Source organism: Nomascus leucogenys, chromosome 16 (assembly GCF_006542625.1).
Source record: "Nomascus leucogenys isolate Asia chromosome 16, Asia_NLE_v1, whole genome shotgun sequence".
Classification (NCBI taxonomy): Eukaryota; Metazoa; Chordata; class Mammalia; order Primates; family Hylobatidae; genus Nomascus; species Nomascus leucogenys.
Window position 1 is genome coordinate 87,354,408 of NC_044396.1, and position 25,413 is coordinate 87,379,820.

At 39.9% G+C, this 25,413-nt stretch overlaps 1 long non-coding RNA gene across 1 annotated transcript in view; it reads left to right on the forward strand.

The window, feature by feature from the left end:
• LOC100584783 overlaps positions 1-21,268 on the forward strand; it is a 77,062-nt gene extending 55,794 nt beyond the window's left edge. Inside the window, exons 2-5 of the long non-coding RNA XR_001115997.2 lie at positions 12,754-12,931; positions 15,345-15,457; positions 18,077-18,334; positions 20,976-21,268. This is a non-coding gene — a long non-coding RNA (uncharacterized LOC100584783). The remainder of the gene's footprint in view (positions 1-12,753; positions 12,932-15,344; positions 15,458-18,076; positions 18,335-20,975) is intronic.
• Positions 21,269-25,413: the final 4,145 nt, after the last annotated feature.

The window sequence follows — 25,413 nt, forward strand, 5'->3', positions numbered from 1 at the left end:
ATTAAAGACTTACATGTCAGACCTAAAACCATAAAAACCCTAGAAGGAAACCTAGGCAATACCATTCAGGACATAGGCATGGGCAAGGACTTCATGTCTAAAACACCAAAAGCAACAGCAACAAAAGCCAAAATTGACAAATGGGATCTAATTAAACTAAAGAGCTTCTGCACAGCAAAAGAAACTACCATCAGAGTGAACAGGCAACCTACAGAATGGGAGAAATTTTTCACAACCTGCTCATCTGACAAAGGGCTAATATCCAGAATCTACAAAGAACTCAAACAAATTTACAAGAAAAAAACAAAAAACCCCATCAAAAAGTGGGCGAAGGATATGAACAGACACTTCTCAAAAGAAGACATTTATGCAGCCAAAAAACACATGAAAAAATGCTCATCATCACTGGCCATCAGAGAAACGCAAATCAAAACCACAATGAGATACCATCTCACACCAGTTAGAATGGCCATCATCAAAAAGTCAGGAAACAACCGGTGCTGGAGAGGATGTGGAAAACTAGGAACACTTTTACATTGTTGGTGGGACTGTCAACTAGTTCAACCATTGTGGAAGTCAGTGTGGCGATTTCTCAGGGATCTAGAACTAGAAATACCATTTGACCCAGCCATCCCATTACTGGGTATATACCCAAAGGATTATAAATCATGCTGCTATAAAGACACATGCACACATATGTTTATTGCAGCACTATTCACAATAGCAAAGACTTGGAACCAACCCAAATATCCAACAACAATAGACTGGATTAAGAAAATGTGGCACATATACACCATGTAATACTATGCAGTCATAAAAAATGATGAGTTCATGTCCTTTGTAGGGACATGGATGAAACTGGAAACCATCATTCTCAGCAAACTATCTCAAGGACAAAAAACCAAACACCGCATGTTCTCACTCATAGATGGGAATTGAACAATGAGAACACATGGACACAGGAAGGGGAACGTCACACTCCGGGGACAGTTTTGGGGTGGGGGGAGGGGGGAGGGATAGTATTAGGAGATATACCTAATGTAAATGACGAGTTAATGGGTGCAGCACACCAACATGGCACATGTATCCATATGTAACAAACCTACACACTGTGCGCATGTATAATATACATATTATAATTTAATTATATTATTAAAATATAATAATAAAATTAAATTAACACTACAAAAGGCAGGAAGAGGGGAACTGTGGAATAAAACAGATCAGACAAATATAAATGGTAAGCTTAACTATAACCAAATCAATAATCATATGATAATTGAAAACTAATCAAAAGGTAATTAAGTGGAAACTGACATATTAATATATGTTCAATCCATATACATATATTATCTCTTTAGTTCCTTTTAAAAAGTGTTTTATATTTTTCAGTGTATAGATTTTGCAAAAATTTTGATAAATTTATCTCCATGTAGTTCATATTTTAGGAATGTATTATAAGTTCAATTATACTTTTGCTGTTTTGCTCATTGCTCACATATAGAAATACGATAAATTTTTATGTATTGAGCTTTTATCCTGTGGCCTCGATAGATCTATTTATTAGTTCTAGTAAGTTTCTGTAGTCTTCCTAGGATTTTCTGTATAAATGGTCATGCAATCTGAATAAATAACAGATGCAATCTGTGAATAAATACAGTTTTACATCTTCAAAAAAAAAAAGAAAGGTCTGGTGGGATACTTTGGGGAATGCAGTTCTGTCTGCTGATATCAGCCATCCACTCATTACTATAATCATTTTTCATCACCATAAATATTTAACTCATATTCTTATCTTAATCACTAATACAGTTAGTAATTCTACATTAACATCAACCCTTCTGTCATATGATCTTAATGATTAACTATTCATTTTAAATGATCGACTGTGGTTCACCCCTCAGTGCACAGTAATGAAATTCCAGTCCTAAGAAGAAGGTCAAGATGGTGGACAGGTAGAATGAGGTCTCTGGCAGAGAGTCAGACAAACTGGATCTGGTCCTGACTTTATCACAGGTGTGTGACTTGGGGCAGGTAACAGAACATCTGTGCCTCAGTTTCTTGTTAGCAGAGCTGTCTTGAGTCAATCTAGATGTTGACGCTAAGATTCCTCCCATACGTGGCAACGAGGAAAGTAAGCACATGTGTCTCCATCCCTACCCAGAGGAGCTCTGCTGGTATTAATTGGTGTAGACCTGCTGCTGTGTATTATTCACTCTCTGTAGCAGGCACGGTTTTAATAGTCTTTGTCACAATGCCTACAAAAACCAGTGCTACAAATGCTTCAAATAAGAGTAATGAAAGAGAGAATGACTGGGGATACTTTACTCCACGAAGTTTATAGCTTCAATGCTCTGTATAGAGCTACATCTCTACACACACTTCTCTCTTTCTCTATCTATCTATCTGTCTATCTATCTATCTATCTATCTATCTATCTATCTATCTATCTACCTGTCTATCTTTTTATCCCTAATGTGTGCATTAGAACTGAAAAACATTATGTTGCAAGAGTTTAAATGAGTGTAAGAGACCAGGCAAGCTGAAGGAGTTTAGAGAAAGGAGTGATTATCTTTTCCCAAGGAAGGTTGTGGGGTCAGAGCTTGAGGGTGTTTCTCTACTCAGAAAGAGTGTTTCCATCTGTAATGAGAAGCAGGTCCCCAAAGGTTGAGTGTGAGTCAACAGCCCAGAGGTAGAATGTCAATTGGATCTGCTTGGTTGTTTAGAGGTTAGACTAGAAAAATGGTAAGAACATTTCCTTCTCCAAACGCTGCCTGGAGTCCCTGAGAAATCAGATACTAACAAAACAGCCACTTACTTTTTCAGTCTGGTCCCTCCATGTGGGACAACAGTAGTTGAGCCCATCTTTCAAGGGAAAAGAAACAGAGCACTTGAAATAAAACAGTTCTACCTGCAGTATTTCCAAGTCTTTGAGCCTGTTTGAATCCTATAGGTGACATATTAAATTCATCTAGAGATGAGTCTGACCATACACACTTATGCACTTGTACTCATCTGGAAATTATAAAGATTGACTCCGAAATCAATCAAGTCTGAAGATGAAGGAAAAAAGTCTCAAATAGAGAATTCCCTTTTCAAAAACCTGAGAGAAGCTCTGACAAAGAAAGATGTTACCCAAGATTGGAGATAGAATAGGCTGTCTTCTCTGAGTTCCAGGACTTGAGCAATCTGAACCCAGGTCCTTAAAACATGCTGTCAATCAAAGCCAAGGAAATCAATCTCAGAGTAATAGGCATCTGTAAGTTCCCAAATCTGAGCCCCATGCCAAATATGAATGGGAAAATAGTACAAAACAAATCAAGGAGTGTCCTTTAGGCAAGACCTGGCCCTCCCACTGATTCTCCAAGTGGTATTTGGCAAGTCTTTTCCACACACTGGGCTTCAGTTTCCCCACTTGTAAAATTAAAGGATTGGTACAAGATAGAATATGGTACATGCATAGAATAGATTCCAACATTTGTGCTCTTATAGCAAAGATGGGCATTGTCATTGGGTCAAAGCACTCTCATCCACTAAGCACAGATTCTGCCTCAGAACCCTTCTCAACATTGTGTTTGAAAATCTACCAGAGATCACCTGGGCATTTTTGAATCAATAATGTCAAAAATTCTTTCCATGGTAAACGTGCTTTTTAATTCTATGAAAAGCAGGCTTTTTTATGTCAAAGAATTTTGGCCATTCTAGCTTCTTCTGACTACATTAGTACCACCTCCACAGGTTGCCTTCAAATGTGTACATAGTTTAAATAATGGCTTAAAATTTCTACCCAGAATGTGCATGAACCATCATTTCAAAGTATTTGCACCTGAAAGCCACTCATTACCTGGAGTCCTTGAGGCTGTGCGCAATCTTCCTGATAAAAAATCCGTTAGAAAGACAAAGTCATAGGTGCTGGAGGGCATCTTAATGACTAAATCCTGACTGCTTTTACAACCAAACATGTTTTTAATTGGACTTCCTTGGAAACCACCTCCTCTGTGGTGTCTTGAGGAATGTTCTTGCATGGTAACCTTGTGTGAAGAACACTTCACAACTTTGAGTGCTAATTATCCTCTGGAGGAAAGAGGAGAGGGACCCTAACCAGAAGCTGATTCCATAATCTAGGTCAACTCTCTGGAGTTGGTCTTTTGTTGTTTCGATTTCCTCAAGCTCATTATTAGGAGGAACCTATGAACTCTTGATTAACTGGGCCCCAGTTGAACAGAATGCTCAATTTTCAGTAAGCTTTTCAGAGCTCTCCTATCAAAGAGCAAGAGGCAAATGATGGCACAACAAGTGCATGTGAAGGAACTCAGAACAGCAAAAGATGCTTAGGGAAAAAAGCATGTGTGGCCTTACAACATTTGTTGTATTATTATGTAATTTTGTTTGTTTATTTTAGTTGCTTAAAACAGCAACTTGTTTTTGCTCATGCTTCTTCCATGGATCAGGAGTTCAGGCTGGGCTCAGCAGGGATGGTTCATTTGTGTTTCACATGGTATCAGCTCAGGCAGCTCCACTGGGTTACAGGATCCAAGGTGGCCTCACTCACATGCAGTTGAAAGCCTTGCTTCATCTCTACCAAGTATCATACTCTCCAGATGTTCTTTCATCAGCCAGGAATCTAGACTAAGCCTTTTACATGGCAACTGGATTCTAAAAATTCATATTATTTTCAAAGCTTAAATTTTTACTTTCCCTGAAATATTAGTCTTTTGGGGAACATCAAGAAGTTGTGGGCACCCATAACTTTGGTAAGGAAAAGGAGTTCTTGGTTCTTACTCCTGCCATTGGGATCTGCTTACTCTCACATCCCAGGCTACTTCTGGTTTGGAGATACGAAGTAACTAGGATGCTTAGACTGGGAAAACATCAGGAAGCCTTCAATAATTGGCTTTCTTTGGTATAAGTTAGAGTAGAAGTCTCTGTGCCTCTCACTGTGAGATTTCTCCAAACTTCTCCCTAGTACATAGCATTATGGAGTGTAAGCCATTTGTCATCCTTCAAATCCACTGCCCACATGTACTGTCTCTGAGTTTATCTCATTACCCACCTGGCTGCAGACTTGAACAGCTGTTCCATTACCCCTAAAGAATCCACTTGTACCAAAGCATTAGTGAGCAATGTGGATTAATTGACAATTACAAAATGAAAAAAAATTTATACAGCACAACCCTCAGCAAAATTGAGAAGAAATATATATCCCCTGTTAGACATTTCTCTTTTCTAATTTCCAACTCCTTCACAGAATCTCTGAGAGTTTTTTCCCTCTCCAATTTCCTCCCACTACACCCAGTCTCTCTGGATCCTTTCTCACCTCTGACAGATGTTACTATGTCCTTCAAATTCATCTTGCCTCTATCATCTAGAGTGATTCAGCTCCTTCCTCTTAAATCCTTGACCTTTATATTAAAACTTTTTTGTTTTAAGAGCTGAGCCTATAAAACCTCCAAGGTAGAACAGAGAGGAGCATTCTGAGCCAATTCTACCCAATTGTTCCACCATCAGTATCACCTCTATCCTCACAACCAAGACAACAGCAAAAAGATGTGACTCTAAAAGCTTGTTCAGTGGCCTGGGTCTACTCATTTATTCATTTACTCAACAAATATTTACTGAGAGATCTAATCTATGCCAGACGCTGTGCTAGTCAGTAGCACAAGACTGAACAACACGTGTCTACATGGATCTCACATTCTGGTGCATAGAAACTGGCAAGCAGAAGTAGAATAATGTATAGATGGACTTCAGTGTAGGAAAGAAATAGTGTTTTGATAGGAAATAGGAGAAACTTTTTTAGACAGGGTGGTTAAGAAGGACTTCCATGAGGATGGGGCAGTTAGGCTGAAATCTGAAGGATGAAGTGAAGCATTAAACTCTTTTCTTCATCCTGCCATTTTCTTGCTCTCCAGGAACAATCCCAAAGAATGTTCAGAAAAGGAAAACATCAGCATGAATGACTAAATTGGTAAAGAACTTGGCATGTTCCAGGGAGAGTGGAATATTGTGAGCAAGAGGAAAATGGCTCAGAGTAAGGCTGGAGAGGCAGGTTGAGTCCTGCTTGTGTGGGACTTAGAGGGCCAGGTATTCCTCCCAGGGTTTGGTTGGGAAGTAGAGCCACTGCAAGTATTAGGAAATATGGAATTTAGTATAGGTGTTGCTCCTTACACACATGTGGGAGGCACTGGGAACTGGACGTATATAAGCAGGGAGTTGAAGAATGACAGCAACAGTCACTGAAACTCCAGCAAGGTGGACAGGTTAGAGCTGGCAGAAAAACCCAAATTCAGAAGCATGTCAGGCGCCTAAAGTAAAACCATGAAGGGGCGCTCAGGATGGGTCTCTGGGAGCTGCTGTCTCTGGGTAGCAGTAGCATTTGTGGAACTGCTGCCTGTGGAGTTGCAGTCAAGTGTGGCTCACACCTGTAATCCCAACACTTCGGGAGGCTGAGGTGGACAGATCACCTGACGTCAGGAGTTTGAGACCAGCCTGGACAACATGGTGAAACCCCATCTCTACTAAAAATACAAAATTATCTGAGCGTGGTGGCATTTGCCTGTAATTCCAGTTACTTGAGAGGCTGAGGCAGGAGAATCACTTGAACCCAGAAGGTGTAGGTTGCAGCGAGCCAAGATCATGCCATTGCACTCCAGCCTGGGCAAAAAGAGCAAAACTCCATCTCAAAGAAGAAAAAAAAAAAAACAGAGTGAGATCCTGGGACAAAGGTCAAGGAAAGGCCTTGGTTGTCTGCCTTAGGAGAGCTCTAAGCCCACAGGCATCCCCAAGAGGTCATGAAGTGAACTTTGTTCTACTTCCCTCTGATCTGAAACTCTGGAGCCTTGTTGCCCAGGACAAATGGGCAATTTTAAGCTCCTTGAATGACTTTTTCCAGGAGGTCACTGTCCTTATGTAAAAAGTCCAGATTTGTTAGCTGGAAGGACAGACCCCTTTTGTCCCTTTCTAGGACATATTTATAATTATTTTTCTAAGTGCTTATATATTATTTCAATAAAAACAATAATGTCCAACATTTATTGAGCACTTAATATGTACTTGCCCTTATGTTGAGTGCATAAGATCCACTATTTATCTCCACATTGACCAATGAAGTAGAAGTTATTATATCAATTTTATAGAGCAAAGACTGATATACATATATACATACACATATATACGTATATATGCACACACACATATAAACACATATATGCATATATACATGTATATACACACATATATAGAGATGTGCATATATATAAACATATATTTTATATATATATATATATAAACATTGTTCTAGTGGTGGCTACTTGGCAGTCTGAAATAATCCAGAACCCTTCCTGCTACTACATACAACATACAAATAGAAATGGTCGATAAAATGTTATAATTTAAAAGACAAAAAAACGCATACACAGAGCTTGGTTTTCAAGTCAAGAAAATCAGCAAGTACCAGAAACAAAGAAGGAATCAAAAGCTCCAGTGTAAAATATAAAATCTTATAGTGTGGCCACTGAAGGGTAGGGAATAGTATTGGGCTCAGAAAAAAGCCCAAATATTTATAGGCCTAGATTTCAATCTCATGTAGACATAGGAGATATTGTCTGAAGTCTGTGATAGAAGGAAAGTTGGAACCCAGACTGCATAAAGCTGGAACCGTAAAAAACAACAAAAAAACAAGCCTGAATTCTTGGTGAACATAGAATTAGAAGCTGGGTGTGGTGGCTCATGCCTATAATCCCAGCCCTTTGGGAGGCTGAGGTGGAAGGATCACTTGAGCCCAGGAGTTTGAGACCAGCTTGGGCAACATAGTGAGACCCCTTTTCTACAAAAAATTTAAAAAATTAATCAGGCATAGTGGTACACACCTGTAGTCTCAGCTACCTGGACAGCTGAGTCAGGAGGATCACTTGAGCCTAGGAGTTTGAGGCTGCAGTGAGCTATGAATGAGCCACTGCACTCCAGCCTGGGGAACAGGGTGTGACTTTGCCTTAATAATAATAATAAGAAGAATTAAATCAGTTTAAAAAAAGAAAAATAAACAATTTTAAAGAAAGAGGAAAACTCTAACCACCAACCTTGGAAATTTACAAAAAAAAAAAAATGCCTCTCTCCATCCAGGATGCTATGGAAAATAAAAACTCTAACACTTCATTGCAATTGGGTTTGGAAACTGAACTACACAGTGTGAATAGTTCAGAAATCTCAAACTATCAAATTAATATAAAAAATAATTTCTGGTTTATGGTACCTTTGGAGCCAAAACAAAGTGCTCAAAAACACAAATTTACTCCCCAAAATGCATGAATGTCCCGCAAGGCAGAAAAATTAACTCTTACTAAATATATATTAACAATAAAAATGTACAAAACATATGAGGAAGTGACACAGCACAGGGAGTTTTAATGATCACAATCATTAGGTGAACCAATGCTCCCAAGAAGTTGAGACAATAGAACAGTCCAAAGGGATGATAAAATAATAACTTTTAAAAATTATTAAACAAGTAAACTGTAGGGGACAATTAGATATTTTTAAAAGGCCAGATTACTTTGAAAGATTGGGAAGTTAAATGACTAGATATTAAAAACTGTTCCTGAAATTCCATATCCAATGGATCAATTGGCTGTCAGATTAGACACAGCTGAAGAGATAATACACGAACTTGAAGGTCTGAAGAATGCCACACAGGGAATCAAGACATGAAGCATACGAAGGAAGCATAAGAAAATCTAGTGGGTAGGATAAGAAAATCCATTGTTTCACTAGTAGGATTTGTAGAAGTAGAAAATAAAGAGATCAAGTAAAGGTGATATTTACTAACACAACTACGAACTTTCCAGAGTGAATAAGATGTAAGTTCTTAGAACATAAGCCCTGAGTGAGAAGGATTAGATGAATCTTTTCAAGGCAAAATAACTAATAAGCAGTGGAGTCTGATTCATATAGACTCAGTCTGAATGCAGAGTTTTGCATTTTAACCAGCATTCCTATACTGCAAGCAAATCTTTGGTATCTTCCTTGAGAGCTCAAATTGTGACTAACTCATGGAACCCTTAGTTTTGTAACAAGAGTCAATTTCTATCTGGCTCAAATCCAATTACAATCATGAAGCTGTTGAGCCAACATTTTCTAAATGTGTGGTTTTGTAGTTGTTGTTGTTGTTAAATTTGTTCCATAAGATGTTCTTTTGAGGGTGGTGAAAAGTAGGAGTGGGGAGAGTTCTCTGATCAAATAAATTTGGAAAACAAATATATATGGCATATCTTTTTGTAGAGGCATACGAAATATTAGTGTATTAAACTTTCTGATATGTCTGGAACAAAGACTTCTGTTTGACTTCAGAACCCATTTCTCCCCAAATACCATCAACTATTGACTTTTGGAAGACTGTGTGTCACAGCCTTGTACAATATCACAAATAATTATTCAACTTTGTTTGAATATTTTAATTTTTAGGTAATTCGTTACTGGCTAAGGTAGGCCTCTCTGTTTTTAGATGGCTTTTATTGAAAGTTTTTTTTTTTTAATATTGAAGGAAAGTGTTTCATCTTCTACCCATTGGTACTAATCGTACCTTGTAAAGTTACAAAGAAAATGTCTTAACCTGATTAATTTATGTTGCAGTGACAAATGACCACTAAATTTCAGTGATTTATAACAAACTTTTTTTTTTTTTGCTCACGTATGTATCCACTGCAGGTGAGTAGAAGCTCTGCTCTTTGATCATCTTTATTTCAGGACACACACTGAAGAAGCACCCTCTGTATTGTTTTTGTGGCCAAGGAGAAAATGGATAGAGGACCCACACATGGTTATCAAAGCTTAATTGTGGCAATCACTACGTTCTCTCACATTTCCTGGGTCAAAGCAAGTCATGTGACCCAGGTGATTATCAGACGATGGGAAGGCATGGGCCTTCCGAGGACAGGATGGCTGATATTTAAGAACTACCATACAGTCAATCACATAGTCAAATCTCTGTGTCAGAAACGTTAGAAGACAGCTGCCATGTGCTCCACAGCCTTGTTTTCCCCAGCTTCTCTCATTTTCAATTCTTTTTCTATTCTTTTATGACATGATATTGAGCCTCTTGGGATCTTTCTTCCTTGGATATGCTCCAGTTAATATGAATATTAATAACCATAATGACTTCTGGTGAATATGTCTGTGGCTACACTTTGTCCTTTACTGGCATCATCTCTTATAACCCTCACAACAGTCCTGGGGATAGGTGTTATTATTCCCATTGTACAAATGTTCAGATGGGTACACAGAGGCTCAGCAAACTATATTAATTTAACCAAGTCACACAGCTGGCACACAGCAGAGGCTGTCTGAAAGCTCGGCTTTATGGGCTGTCTATAAAGCTCAGCTCCTAACCTCCAAAGCAGGCACTGTCTCCCTGTGTAGCTCTGTTCCCCGGATATGTAGGAGAAGCTTGAGATGAGTTGATGCCTTTCTCCTTTTAAGAGCATATGCTGTGGGATGTAAATGTTCAAAAGTAAGATAGAAATTCTGTGATACAACAATTGAATCAAGAATAAGAATATGTTGGCACACCTTTCAGAAATGCAGTGTCCTCCAAGCACCTGGAGGCCCTCTATGCATTTAATGTACATTAAAACTGTACATTCTGAGTGTAGTCATCAACAGAGAAATTTATGGACATGATCTGGATCACAGATGTAAAAAACGTTTTATATATAAACTGATATTTTATAAGTGACCAACTTGAGCCCTGTGTTAAAGAGGATCTGGAGGCATAATCCAGTGGCATATCCCACAAGCAATGTCTGATAAAAAGAAGGAAGAAGGAAGCTATGCTTATATATACCAAGCATTTGTCATCCCTGTCCTAAGGAAAGCCACCCCTATGATCCAGAGAATAGATCTTCTTGGAGAAACACTGGACCGATATTTAATTTTATAAAAGGAAGGAGAAAACTAATATTATTTTAGCACCTACCACTGAGCATACACTTCATTTCACTTACTCCTCACAACACAGTGCAAATGAGTACAGTGCTCCCATTTCCCAGTCAAGAAGACGAAGGCTCAGAGCTGCCAGCTAACTCTTTCTGAGACCCACAGTGAGTAAATGGCAGGACTCAGTCTTAGATCTGATGGATTCTTGATGCTACACTATGGCACGCCACCTTCTAAAATCCTCAGAGCTCAATAAAAAGTCCCATTGTTCTATGAATTTGTTTTGTCCAATTTCAAGATATTTAACACTGTTCTGTTCTTGCCTTTCCTCCTTCTCACTGGCTGAAGCCTCACTCTACTCAAAACACAAATGGCTATGAGGCAAGGCACTTTGTTGGACCAGATCGTGCCTCCTAAAGGTGGCAAGTTTGCATCACGACTTTACATAAATGCTCTTGGCACTGACAGCGGGAGGCAGGCAGGAGTGCGGCTCTGCCATGTGACAAATATAGAGCTGCTGTCCTTAAAGCTCTAACAAGAGACTAACCCTCAAGGGAGACACCATGCAATAAATAATTTTTGCCATAACACATTTCCTCCCTTTGCATAAATTTAACACCCTGCTCTCTGTACAATATGTGATCTTCCTGCTAACTCCCCATAGACAGAAATAGCTCTGGTAAGATGTGATAAAAGACGAGTGGCAGAAAGGAAGGGAGACATGACACGTTGGAGAACTTTAGTGTCGGCTTCTCTACAATGAATATTATCTTTTGCATTCTTCATGGTTAACAATATACAAAGAAGGACTGCAGTGGGGCAGATCATTAGTCCGATGGGATCCCCAATGCATCAAATGAACTGTTTTTGGACTGTAAGATGCTGATTCCCTGTTTGCTCTGCCAGGTGTTACCTGGCTTCCAGCCTGTCTTCCTTCTCTTCCCCATAGCAACAGTCACCAGACCACTTCCTTCACCCTAAATATGAAGGTAGCCCAGGCACCAGCCTGCAGAGTCAATCCTGCCTCCAATAAAAGGGTTCTGAGAAGGTCTAGCAAAACTCAGATATTTATCTAGCAGATCTCTGGTTTTGTGGCTCAGCTCAGGTTGTTGTGGAACTTTGAATGGGGATATGCAAATATACTTGGGGTCCTTCTTTCTGGAAATCAGAGCACTAACACAAAAGTCTGCCTTAGATGTTTTCAATCTATCTAAATAATTTGTCTCATATTTTATATCCCCCCAAAAGGGCCTTTTGGCACCTGGAAAATCTTTAATTTGGGAGTAGTATCCTGTGTTCCCTTTGATCTAGAAAGCCTGCAGAATCATGGTGCTCCAATCTCAAGGGAGGAAGCACACTGTTTAGGAAGTCCTCATTCCTGCAGATAGAGGATGCCCTGCCTAGGTAAGGGTGCCTGGTCAATACTCCTTTATTGCCAGAATTCTGAGAGCAGCACCTTTTCTCTTGCATTGTCTTTCTCTCATCTCATGTCATTCTGTTGGGAATGCCAGTCACAGTCACACATCCTCTGCACCTCCAAGCGTCAGTGTGACCATGTGAGCACAACCCCACCTCTGGAATCAGACAAGCATTTCACAGGACTAAAGTGAGGATAATCAAGTCACATGCTCATAACCGGCCAGAGTTTTTCAGTTTCAAGTGACAAAATCTCCAATCCCCAAAATAGAACACGTAGGCCTATGTAAACTGAAAACCAAGAGTAGATTTACTTCCGAAAGAGTCAAATCAAGGACTTCGAGGATGTGGTCAGGTATGGGTCTCTCTCCATGGATTCCTTGTCCTTTCCTTCACCCCCATATCCAGGTCTCTGCATTTGTCCGCATTCTTCACTGTCATGTGGCTCCTCCCGACATGATAGCAAAGATGCCCGTGGACAGCACCAGGCTTGGGTCCATCATGTTGGCAATCTGGAGGAAGCCAAGCACTTTTTCTCCAACTCATTCAGTCCCAGGACTGGCTCTCATTTGCCCAGCTTGTGCAAGTGAGCCTATGACTAATCCCAACTGTGATGGGTAACATTAGGTGTCAGCTTCACAGAAGTGAAGGATGCCACATTGGCTGGTGGAGCATTATTCTGGGTATGTCTGTGAGGGTGTTTCCAAAGGAGATTGACATGTGAGTCAGTGGACTGAAAGAGGAAAACCTGCCCTTAGTGTAGGTGGGCACCATCTAATCAGCTGCCTGCATGGGGCATGGCTAGAACAAAGCAGCCATAAGAAAGGGAACACTCAGCTTGCAGAGTCTCCTCTTTGTCCCCAGTTGGAGGCTTTTTCTCTTCCTTCCTGTGGACATCAGACACCAGGTTCTTTGGTCTTTGGATTCTGGGACTTGCTCCAGAAGCCTTTTGGGAGCTCTTGTCTTCACCCTCAGATTGATGGCTGCACTATTGGCTTCCCTTGTTTTGAGGCATTCAGACTTGGACTAAGCCACACTACTAGATTTTCTCATTCCCTGGCTTGCAGATGGCCTGTTGTGGGGCTTCACCTGTGTAATCATATGAGCCGGTTCTCCACAATAAACCCCATTTTATATGTACATGTATCCTACTGGTTATGTCTCTCTGGAGAATCCTCATACACCAACCAAACAGCTTAAGCCACCTTTAGATGGAATTCTGTCATATGCAACTGTGAGAGATGGACTAATAGGTTCCTTTCTGAGGGGTCATTGACTTAGACCTTGGCATATCAAGAACCCATAGGAAGGAGATTAAGGCTAACGGAAGACATACCAGAGCATAAACACATGCAAATTTGGGGAGATGATAAAAAGACAGAACTCAACCCCAGTTCACCTCTCTCGTCTCTTTAGAAAAAGTCACTAGCTGCCTAATATTGCATTAGTGGGAAGTTCTGTCAACTGCTGCACCGGCCTGGTATTGTGCATTCCTCCCTGTGGTGGTCAAATGGGCTTGGGGTTTAAACATTTTGTAGAAGTTTACACATGAGCACTGAGATTGATACTGCATTGCTTTCTACCACAATGCTAGTTGGCATCAAAATTCAAAAAAGCCTCCTGATGGCTGAGTATGGTGGCTCACACCTGTAATCCCAGAACTTTGGGAGGTCAAGGCAGGGTGATCATTTGAGCCCAGGAGTTTGAGACAAGCCTGGGCAAGATAGCAAGACCCAGTCTCTACAAAAAGGTAAAAAATAAAAATTAGCTGGGTGTGATGGCACATGCTTAGAGTACCTGGGCAGTGAGGCCCCATCTCTAAAAAAAAAATCTCCTGGTTACTCTCAATGATTCAAGAAACATGAAAGATATGACATGAGGACAGTAATAACTAGGCTTCTGCTGCATTCCTATGACCTAGGCTTCTATTCTTATCACTCAGTCCCAGTCTAGGTCATTTGGTCCAATGTTTCAGTTATAGTTTTGGTTCCTGGCCTGATACATAAGTCCCCCTAGGACTTTGTTCCCCTAGAGATTGAAGCTGTATCCTTGAACCCCCAGCCAGTGCTGGAGAGCTACTGTGTGCTGGCATTCTTGCAGGATGACGATAGTCTGCCGTATCGGTAAAAGTCATCGAGTCCCAAGCTCAGTTACTAAACATATCCACCAATACCACCCCTGGATCAACATGCCCAGAATTAATTGCATGTACCAAATCTCTTCTTCCCAACCTGCTCTTTCTCCAGTGCTCTCAGTTTTAGTAGATAGCATCACGATTTCTCCATTTTCCCAATCCAGAAATTCAGAGGCCATGCCTGAGTCTGTTTTTCCTTACCCCCACCCCTATATCTAATCACCCAGTCCTATTGATTCTACTTTTGATAATTATTGTGATCTGATTCTCTCTATAGCCACTGCTAGCTCCTTGGCCCAAATCACCAGCATCTTTCATCCCAACTGCAGAGTTACCAGTTTCCATTCTTGCCTTGCTCTCGCCAATTTTTCTCATAGCAGGCAGAGTGATCTTTTCAAAATACAAGGTCAATCCCACACATGCTGTCCTCCAATTGCTCCTCTTTGTCTCAGTCCCTATTCATCCTATAGATCTTAGATTAAACACAACTGCAACAGGTCAATTTTCCATGACAACTTTTATAGCATCCTACATCTAGTCTTCATAATGTTTATCACAACTTGAATATACCAATTATTTGTGTTACCATTTTATTTCTGTTCTCTCAGGAAGATTAAATTCTATAAAAGGTAAATACTGTGTCTAGTTTTCTCCCCATTTCTCCAGAACCAAGTTCCCCATATAGTTAATGCTCAGTAAATATTTAATGAATAAGTTTATAAATGAATGTCACAGCACATTCAAGCAGTGTCTAAGCAGAGGCCGAATAGTCATCATTCTGAAATGTTGCAAAGAGAAACTTCTGCTGTGAAGTTTGGACTAGATAATTCTTAAAGCTCTAAGTATTACTTTGATTCCCATTTAGAATCTCATTGTCCTAATGTCAGATACATGTCTTCAGTGCTCAATGTTACAGCTTCAAACATAGAAGATACAAGAAGTAAATGCTGAGATTTCCCTATTTGTTAACCTATCATGGTAGGTACCATTTGTTGTTACAGTGTGTTCATCGTCTTATCTCATTTCCATTTTTAAGCCCTTTCTCCCAAATATGGGAGAGAGGGACAAAATTCTATTGACCTGATTTATCATCATCATAAAGATATAAGCCAACCAATCCAATAAATTAGGGGATGGTTTTAGACCTTATGAAAGGATTCACCAAAGGGTTTCCTTGAAACAGTAAGCTCACTGATGGCACTTAAAATTGGATTTGATTTACAAAAATTTGATTTGCACATAACTATTCAGGAACATATTGATTGCTTTAAGTGAGGTACACTGGGACATAACTACCTTTAATCTTTTATAACAAAGGCAGCAATTGAAATTGCTTTTGCTAAGCAATTTTTGAAATTGAGGGTTCGATCTCTCTGCTGGCTTTTTCTCACTCAGAAGATTCCCTGTCTCCCAACATACTTTCCTTCTCCTAATTAAATGAGGTGACCATTTTGTATTATTTGTAGACTGCAGTGGCTGACAGAATCATACTATCGTCTTAGGACTACTGAAAAAGCGGTGCTAGGGACTTAATTTCATTTGCCTCTCTCTTTGTTAATACAGACACTTCTTATTCTCATTTCTTGGAAACATTTTAGAGAGAATCGATTTGTTGGTTATTAAAAAATGGTCAATTACCACAGTATTAGATGGACCCATATTCCCCAACCACAATGTCACTTTCATCCCATGAAAAAGTTTGCCCTTTGTGTGCGTGTCTGTTTGTTTGCTTTATTTAGCTTGTGGGGTAGAGTGCCTAATAAGAAATCCTGACACTAGTTTGCACCATCTCCAGATGGAATTTCTTTATAGATCAGCCTTAGTAATTCATTTCCCAACTGGTTCTGATCAATACAGCTTGACTTGGCTTAAGGTTAGAGAAACTAGCACAACTGTGGTGCTCAGAGGGTGCCTAAAACACCTCCTTCATAAAGGGTCTCTTTGATGGTGACCTGTCAAACTGATCCACAGCCTCTTAGTGGAGTCAGGGCCTGAGCTCTACTCAAGCCCCAAAGTTGTCATTGTCTTATTCTCTTTGATTCTGTGAATCCAGAGGCCAGAGAGGCTTCTACGAAAACAGCATGGTGTGAGGGCAAAATCAGTAATGGCACATCAGGGTATGTGAGCCCTTGGCCCAGTTGTACTAAGAACTGACTGTTGAGCTTCAGTGAGTGGCTCATGTCCTGAGATTCTGTTTCAGCATCCATAGACTAAGGCAGCCAGACCTGTTGATATCTAAGGCTCCACTGAGCTCTGAAGTACTAAGATTCTGTGTAGAGGCAGAAAGTCTTGCTGTATTTTTAAGTATTTTCCTCAATTTTCAACAGCGTACTCAAATGACCATTTTTTGGGTAAAGGGAAGGAAAATCATTGTTTCTAGATCATGGAAAACTGCTTTCCCTCTGCCACAGGGATCCCAAACCAGGCTTTCATACTTCCCAGCTGTGTGGCCTTGTCCAAGTCACATGATCTCTTCTGGGTTCTGTTTCTTATTCGTAAAATGGTGACACATAGTTCTTCCTTTTACCCATTCAGGGGTAAGGATCAAATGAGGTCACAGATGATGTGAGAAGCACTTTGGAAGCAAAGCAGAATGCATAAAAGAGACTGTTTAATCAAGTGGCCATTGCATTTCCAGAGAACAGAGGCATGAACACCCCCCTGGAGTTTCATAAATCTGACTTCCTCCTACTCTGTGCCCTCCCACCGTCCCCACTGTGGCTGTAGTTCTTGCTGGGCCAGAAATCATGGCTTGTTTACAAGCTATTTGAATGCAGAGACTCATTAATGCAGGCAATGACACCCATCCTTGGGGACTACTGCAGACATTCAGCTAAATAAACTCAGCCATCCTGTTCACCCCACCTGGACAAAAGCCCTAATACCCACTTGGTCAACCAACCAGCCAGCCAGTCAATACCCTGTCTAACACACTGCAAGTACAGGGCTCACAAATGCTCCAGGGCAGGATCAACCTTGAGGATGAGCTGACCTCATATCCTTTTAAGTCAATAGTGACATTCATAGACTATTCAGTGATGTTTTAACAGGAGGCATGTCTATACATTTTTTTCCTAAAATATTACTCATTTTTTTCTTAAATGGCACATCTGTAGACCCTAGGATCTGGAAATATAACTATATTCAGCAATCGTTTTTTAAAAATATCTATAATGTCCTGCATCCTTACTACAAGTTTCATGTTAGACATGTTACACAAATGTTCTCACTTAATATATTCTTTGCAACATCTCTGTAAAACAGAGATTCACTTAACATTACTTGAATGAATGAACACATTAAAAAATTAATATAGTTAGATAATGAACACTTGTTGAATGCTTTCCACACGCTAGGTATTTTGTTAAGCAGTGGAGATACAGAAATGAGAAAAATAGGCAAGTCAGCCATTATCACTGAGCTTATGGTCTAAGTATTATAATCTCCATTTGTAAATAAACAAGTTGAGAACACAGAAGATGAATTCACTTGCCCAAGATACTCAGTAAGACAATGGTAGGTCAAGGGATCAAAAGTTAGCCTGGCTCTGGCCACAATAAAATGACTGATACAAATTTCCCTTCCTGACCCAAACAGTGATGAACCTATACAAATTGTGTGAAGCAAATATTTTCAGGCATTGGACGTCAAGCAGCACAGGACTATCATCCTGAAGGAAAGAGAATCACACAAGATGAGCCTCATATTTATCCTGGCTTTCTGCTTCAGAGCACTCTCTCAACTTCAATACAGAGAAGTGGGACCCAAGTGAAAGAGTATTGCTAAACCAAGGAGGCAGACCTCATGTTTGTTCAAAAGAGTACCCAAGAGGTAGGAGCTGTAAGAGGCACACAGGTGAGACATATGTTTGGGGGTTCCCGTTGCATGTGCACCAGGGCAAGACTACACAAAGCCCAACAGGGAGCAGCTGCTGAGAGCTGAAAACTGAAGGGAAGTTGCTGAGGTCATGGAGAGCTGAGACACATTGGAAGTTCAGCCCAGCCAGAGTAGAGACCTCACTAAGCACCTCAGGTATTCAGTTGAGACCTCAAGGACCAACTTCAGAAGGACCAAACTATAGGAATAAGGACCCAGCCCTCGATTCAGGATCAATCCTTAGGATAAGGGCAAAATGAAGACAAACCAGGCTTCAACAAATTAGAAAACCAATTTTATAAAGGAAAGATCTGAAAAATTCTAAAACTGAAAATTATAATAATTAAATGTGTGTAATGACTTAACAGTATATTAGAGATGACAAAAGAAAGGATTAATAAACTTGAGATAAAATCAATAGAAATAATCTAACCTGAAGAATAAATGGGAGGAAAGCTTGAAAACAGGAAAAGTGCCTCATTGGCACATGGGATAATATCAAGTGCCTGGCTTATGCATAACTGAAGCCTCCAAAGGAAAGAATATGCAGGAAAAATATTTCAAGACAATTTCCAGACTGCCCCAAATTTTATAAAAATATCAGCTTATAGACCTAAGAATCTCAGCAAACATAAATCAAGGTAAATACAAAGAAATCCTGTAGTAGAAGATGGTATAACAGTACTGATTTTAAAGACACAAAAGAGCTGACAAAAAATATTATAAGCATATTTTTAGTAATAAATTCAACAACTTAGTTAAAATTGCGACACGGACAAATTCTTTGGAAAGCATAATGTAACAAAAGTCACACAAGTCCTTTCAAAATTGAAAATTTATTCTAAAATGTATATGGAAAAGCAAAGGACCTGAAAAACAAAATAGTCTTGGAAAATTTGGAAAACTCATACTGTCTGAATTCTAGATTTACTGTAAAGCTATGGCAATAAATACAGTGTAGTATTGGCATAAGGACAATTAAATCAATAGAACAGGATGAGGGAATCTACAAATAAATCTAGACATTTAGATCAATTGATTTTTTAAAAAATCATGCTAGCAATTTAACAGGGTAAGAAAATTCCTTTCAAGAAATAGAGAGAAAAGAGACATTCTAACACTTTCCTAATCAAACATGAAAATCAATTTAAGATGGATCATGGACATACATGCAAAAACCAGTCCTATTAATCTTCTTTAAGAGAAGGAAGAATATTTTCAAGCTCTAGATAGAAAGACTTCTTAGAAACTCTACAAAAATAACCCAAAAGAAAAAAACTGATAAATTGAACTTCATTAAAATTGAAGACTCTTAGTCACACACACACACACCACACACACACACACACACACACACACACACTCCTGTTGATAAAATGAAAGGGCAAATCATAGACTTGGAGAAATTATTCACAGGACCTATATCTTACAAAAGACTCATATTAATAATATAAAATAATCTCTGCAAATTAATGATCTAAAAAATTATGTCAGCTGGGTGCAGTGGCTCATGCCTGCAATCCCAGCACTTTGAGAGGCCAAGATGGGTGGATTACCTGAGGTCAGGAGTTTGAGACCAGCCGGGCCAACGTGGAGAAACCCTGTCTTTACTAAAAATACAAAATTAGCCAGGTGTGGTGGCGCACACCTGTAATCCCAGCTACTTGGGAGGCAAAGGCCAGAGAATCGCTTGAACCTGGGAGGCAGAGGTTGCAGTGAGCCGAGATCGTGCCATTGCACTCCAGCCTGGGCGACAAGAGAGAGACTCCATCTCAAAAAAAAAAATGATGTCATAAAAATAGGCCAATGACTTGAGTAGACACTTCACAAAAGATATATGAATGGGCACTGAGGTTGCAGGAAAAGCTCACTATTTTTAGTCATTAGGAAAATGTAAATTAAAGTCACAGTAAAATACCACCACATACCTACTAGAATGGCTAAAATTAAAAAAAAAAAAGTGTGGGCTAGAATGAGAAACAATGGAAACCCTCATACATGCAGTGGAGATGTAATGACAGACTTTGGAAAACTCTGGAATTTCTCACAAAATTAAATGTACATCAGTCCTACAACTTAGCAGTTCCACTCCTAGGTATTTACACAAGATAAATGAAAAGACATTTCTACAAAAAGACTTGTCTAAGAATGTTTATAAAGCTAAATTTAACATCTCTAATCTAGAAACAGCCCAAATGTCTACCAATAGGAGAATGTATAAGCATGTACTATGTTAATTCAATGAAATGCTAATTAGCAATAAATGCTGTGAAGTACTGATATCCACAGCAACATGAATGAATCTTAAGAACATTGTACTGAGTGAAGTAGCTAGACAGAGCACATACTCCATGATTCATTTATATGAAGTTCAAGGACAGGCAAAACTAATCTATGGTGATTGAAATCAGAACACTGGTTGCCTTTAGGGTAGTGAGGATTAAATGAGAAGAACCATGAGATAACTTTCTAGGATGATTAAAACATCCTTTATTTTTATTGGTATTTTTTAGAGGGGGGTATGTATTTGACACAACTCATTAAAAAATACCTTTTACAATCTGTTTTCTTATGTATAAATTTGTCTCAGTTAAGATAACCCAGTCTGTTTGACTCCAAGGACCACATTTGTTCTACTATGCTATGCTGAATATGAGGCAAAAGTTAATACCTGGAAATCTTGCTATCCTGAAATGAGGCAGTGCATTGTGGAGAAAAAAAGAATGGACTCTTCTATTAAATGAACATAAGTGAGCAAGCTGTTTATAAACTATAAAACTGACAAATATGTATAATTATATTTAAATGTTATTATTACAAATTGTTAAGGCAGTATTGCACCCTATGGGCTTTGGAAACCGTGACCATTTGTATTCATTATCGATCGTTGCATAAAAATAATCACAAAACTAAGTGGCTTGAAACACCAGATTTTATTCTTTCATTTTCTGTGGTCAGGAGTTTGGGAGTGCAAACAGTCGAGCTGTCTGCCAGGGCTGCAGTCATCTGAAGGCTGGAAGGTCTTCTTCCAAGTTTGCCCCATGATTGTTGACCTGCCTCAGTCCTTCACTGGATGTCTACAGGAGGCCTTAGCCCTCTCCACAGACTGCCATGAGTCCATGCGACATGGCAGCTGGCTTCCCCCACAGCAAGTAGCCCAAAAGAAAGCACAAAACCAAAATGGAAGCTGCAGTGTCTTTTATACTTTTATACTCTAATCTTGGCAGTGACATGCCATCACTTCTGCAGTATTGTGCTGGCCACAGAGCCCTCCCCTCGTGCAAGTGGCAGGAGGGTGTTCCAGCATCACTATTTCGAGAGAAGCAGGGACCAGACTATCCTGGCCAGATAGTCTGCCTAAGCACTCTTACAGTCTTCCTGTAAATCTGACTTTTGAAAATGGCACCTTCTAATTTAGGCACCTGAATCTAGTAAGTTCAATAATCAACCTACATTTCATAACTTCTCCCATCACTGTTATATGTACCTCATGTGTTTAGTATCTTTTTCCCTTTCCTTTCCCATTAGACTGTGAGCTCTGTTAAAGAAACTCGGTGCTTTAATCTTCTTTAAAATTTTCACGGGCACAGTTTGAAGTTCACATTGATTTTCACGTAGCCAGGGCTCAAGCCGTGCTTGCTGGTTACAAACATTTTACAAAGCAGAACAGCCAGAAAGTAAAGGTAACTGTCATAAGGTATATCAATCAGTTATTTCCCCAATAATAGTGTATAAGAAACCACCTCCAAACTTAAATCCATGTAACAACCACTTATTCTCTTGCTCATGGGTCTGCAGGTCAATTGAGAATGGGTTGATGTTGGCTGGACAGCTCCACTTCAGGGTCAGGGTCAGCTGGGCTGGGTTTCTTGCTGCAAGTTAGACCCAGGTCTATGCCACCTGGGTTCATTCTGGAACTCAGGCTGAGGGGCAGTGTCCACTCTGAAGAAGCTCCTCTCAGGTAATAGTAAAAGCACAAGAGGGACAATATAACCACGCAATGCATGTCAAGTCTTCTTGCTTTGTGAATGCTACCATCCCATTGGCCAAAGCAGATAACATGGGTGAGTCTAAAGCCAGGAGCAGGGAAATACACAGTTTCCAGCGGGGGATCTTTAAAGTCACCTAAGAAAGGGCATGAGCAAAGGAATAAAAATTGTGGCCAACAAATCTACCATGTGCTGGCACAAAGTTATTAGAGCTATCTAAGAACTAAGTGTTGCTGAGAATATTTGACTTTCTGGAAATAGTTGAGTATTCTTTTCCTTTTAGAACTGAGAAACACTTGAGAAGTGAGTTAAACCTGAAAATCAACATGAGAGTGCTATGATACAAAGCATAGATTTTAGCAATCCTACTTTCCCCCACTTACTGGTTGGGGACCCTGTCACAGGTCTTTTAACTTCTGAGTGTTTTTTGTCCAAAGTAAAGGCAAGATAAAATCTACGCAGGTTGTGAAAATTAACATAAATTAACATATTACATATTGGTACTAGATGTTCTCAATGTCTGTTTCCCCATCTATCTTGCTGGAGAGGCAGGGAGGGTGGAGGGAGCTTTAATTTTCCAGCAAACTTGGGAGCCTTGGACTCAGTCAGGAAAGGACTCAGCTTTCCTGAAATGAAAAAGAGATGACAGAGAGTCTATACTCTGGCTTATGCATAACTGAAGCCTCCAAAGGAGCGAATATGCAGGAAAAATATTTCAAGACAATTTCCAGACTGCCCCAAATTTTATTTTGGAATATAGTTGATTTTGGAAATATGTTATGAGTTCACCCTCATGTTGCTTAAAGACAAAAGCATAATCAACTGTCATTTATCTTGTGTACTGAAACACTACGTTATTGCCATAGAGACATAATTATGAGTAATTACATGGAAGTGTTTTCTAAAATCTTTTTGAATTAAAGTCTAAATATCTACCTTTTCACTCAATTCATATAAGCATAAGTTAAACACTGCAGCACATATCTTGTTTTGCTCCAAATCAAATCAGTGAGTTATTTGTGGCAATCTTATCAGAAGCAAGTGAATGAAATCCTCTCCAGCCTTATTCTGAAGGTACAGCTTCCACTCCTCCTTAGGAGTAGAATCTGGCTTACCCAAGCAATCTACAGTATAATGTTGTTTTGTTTCTACATCTCTATAAAGGTCTGTGAGCAGGTCAGTAGCTTTTGAGAAAGCTCTTCCAACAACACTGGAATAAATCAGGGCTCTCTTTGCTAGAGAATCCCATAGAGGAATCCTTCAAGATTTGAAAGAGACCTGTGAGCTCTCGCCACTTCTGTCTGTCTTCCTCACATGCTAGAATCAGTCCCCACCAAGCCGAAGTACATGCTGCACCCAAAACACATTTCAAATCCATCCATACAACCCCATCAGCAGCAACTTGGGTTACAGGGTTACAGCTACAGCCATTTTTTTTTTTTGGAGGTAAGAGTCCTACTCTGTTGCCAGCAGTGGCATTATGTCAGCTCACAGCAACCTCCACCTCCCAGGTTCACCAGGTTCAAGCGATTCTCATGGCTCAGCCTCTCAAGTAGCTGGGATTACAGACATGCACCACACAATGCCCAGCTAACTTTTTTGTATTTTTAGTAGAGACAGGGTTTCACCATGTTGCCCAGGCTGGTCTTGAACTCCTGACCTCAAGTGATCTGCCTCAGCCCCCCAAGGTGCTGGGATTACAGGCATGAGCCACCACCATGCCCAGCCTCTTAAATGCTCTCCCTGCATCTACTTTCATCACCATCCCAATTCTTTTTCACATTGCAACTACAGTGGTTTTTTACAGACCCAGAACCACATCACATATCTCTCTGAAAAGAAGACTGAAAAGCCTTCCAATGATTTATCATTGTAGTTAAGACAAAAACTCAAAATTGTTAAGGGGTCATCAGGGGTCCACTTGGACCTGCTTGCTCTCCTGCTGGCCTGTATATACCTCAACCTCATCTCTAGTTACTTAACCCCACTGTACTGAACTTTCTCCCAGCTCTCTAATATTCTTGTTCTTTCCTTCTCGGGATCTTTGCATAGTGGTTCCCTCAGTCTGAACCACCCTTTCCCCTACCCTTTACATGTCTGGTTCCCTCTTATCATTCATCTCAATTTAAATGTCACCTCCACAAAGTGGTCTTCCTTGATTCCAATAGATCTCATCATTCACTGCTACCACTCCATTCATTTCCTTTAGTATTTACCCTAATTTGTTATTGTAAATTGATTTATGATTTGACTTGTTTAGTGTCTGACTCATCCATTGGATGTGCGCTCCACAATGACAGGAGTAAAATCTGTTTGTTCACCATATCATAACAGTGCACAGCCCTGTGCTTGGCCCTGGAAGATGTACAATAATTATTTCTTAAATACATGGATGGATGAATAAATGACTAAATAAATGCATGAGTAAATGAAGGAGGCTAAGTCATCAATATTTACGCGGATATCCAAAATATCTTCAAACTCCCATCAGATGGCTCTCCCTGGGGCATTGCCTGTAGAACCAGGAGTCTGCTCTGAAGTCAGGCATTGTCTCTGCGAGGACAAAGCAAAGCTTGGAAGTAAGAGAGCCTGGGTTCTCCTGGTCTTTGATCTGTTTCCAATTTCCCACATGACCCTCAGCAAATTTCAGAGTCCTTCTGAACCTTAGCTTCCTTGTAGTTAAAATGAGGGTTTGCAACCATCTCAGGGATGCTTAACTACAAGGACCATGACCCCTATGGATGTCCATCTTATCTTATTGTAGGGTAGTTAGCTTTCAAATTTTAAAATGTTTTTTTACTCCAAAAAATGTTAAGAAATATTGGATTAGGTTAACTTTAAAGTCTCATAGGCCTCTGATAATCTGTGTTTGTATAAAAGGCCCATGTACTGATCAAGGTTAGATATGGTTGCATGTAACACAGACCCCAAACGACAGTATCTTAAACAAGATTGAGGACCATTTCTGTTCCTGTTCCCTATAGGTCTGGAGGTGAGCATTCCAAGGCTGGTAGGGATTCCAAGCTGCCAGAGACTCCAGCTGCTTCTGTCTCGTTGCTCCACCGTCCC